This window comes from Schistocerca piceifrons, chromosome 2, assembly GCF_021461385.2.
Source record: "Schistocerca piceifrons isolate TAMUIC-IGC-003096 chromosome 2, iqSchPice1.1, whole genome shotgun sequence".
In the NCBI taxonomy this organism is placed as follows: domain Eukaryota; kingdom Metazoa; phylum Arthropoda; class Insecta; order Orthoptera; family Acrididae; genus Schistocerca; species Schistocerca piceifrons.
The window spans coordinates 382,723,177-382,723,984 of NC_060139.1; the positions used below are offsets into that span (position 1 = coordinate 382,723,177).

Sequence of the window (808 nt, forward strand, 5' to 3'; positions counted from 1 at the left end):
AACCTTGCTACAAATCAGTCGATTCCATGTTGCTCCTGTGCTAGCGGCCTTAGTTCAGTTTGCCCAAGTGGGCTACCGATGCGACTTGCCGGCGGTATTCCATTTGGTGAACAATGAGTGATTTAACCTATTTTGTTCATGTCTGAACATTGAACTCAGCTTTGCTTGTATGTGGCTGAAATTTGTCAAGACATATGTAAGCAGATCATTGTGCTGGCTTTTATTGTGGAGGGGCTACCCTATGGGTGTACCAAAAGTTAAAGTACTCAGTGATGGCTAGTGCGAATAGCGGTTGCAGCAGTTCTTACGGTTGTTGATTTGGTTACCCGTATTAAAGAACCAGCTTTCTGGTTCCTTGCCAACGGCCTTGTCGCAGTGGTAACACCGGTTCCCGTCAGATCACCGACGTTAAGCGCTGTTGGGCTGGGCTAGCACTTGGATGGGTGACCATACGGTCTGCCGAGCGCTGTTGGCAAGCGGGGTGTACTCAGCCCTTTCGAGGCAAACTGAGGAGCTACTTGATTGATAAGTAGCGGCTCCGGTCTCGGAAACTGACATACGGCCGGGAGAGCGGTGTGCTGACCACATGCCCCTCCATACCCGCATCCGGTGACGCCTGTGGTCTGAGGATGACACGGCGGCCGGTCGGTAACCTTTGGGCCTTCATGACCTGTTCGGGAGGAGTTTCTGGTTCCATAAGGAAGCTACAAGTAGCGTGGCCACACGCAAGTACGTTGCGTGGGCTCTGTAATTCTAGGCTATTAGTATAAGATCCGAATGGTGAACGGAACTAGCCCCTCAGTATTCA

The 808-nt window shown here is 51.2% G+C and overlaps 1 pseudogene; it reads left to right on the forward strand.

The window, feature by feature from the left end:
- Positions 1 to 357: 357 nt before the first annotated feature.
- LOC124778635 lies at positions 358 to 475 on the forward strand (annotated as a pseudogene).
- The last annotated feature ends 333 nt before the right edge of the window (positions 476 to 808 follow it).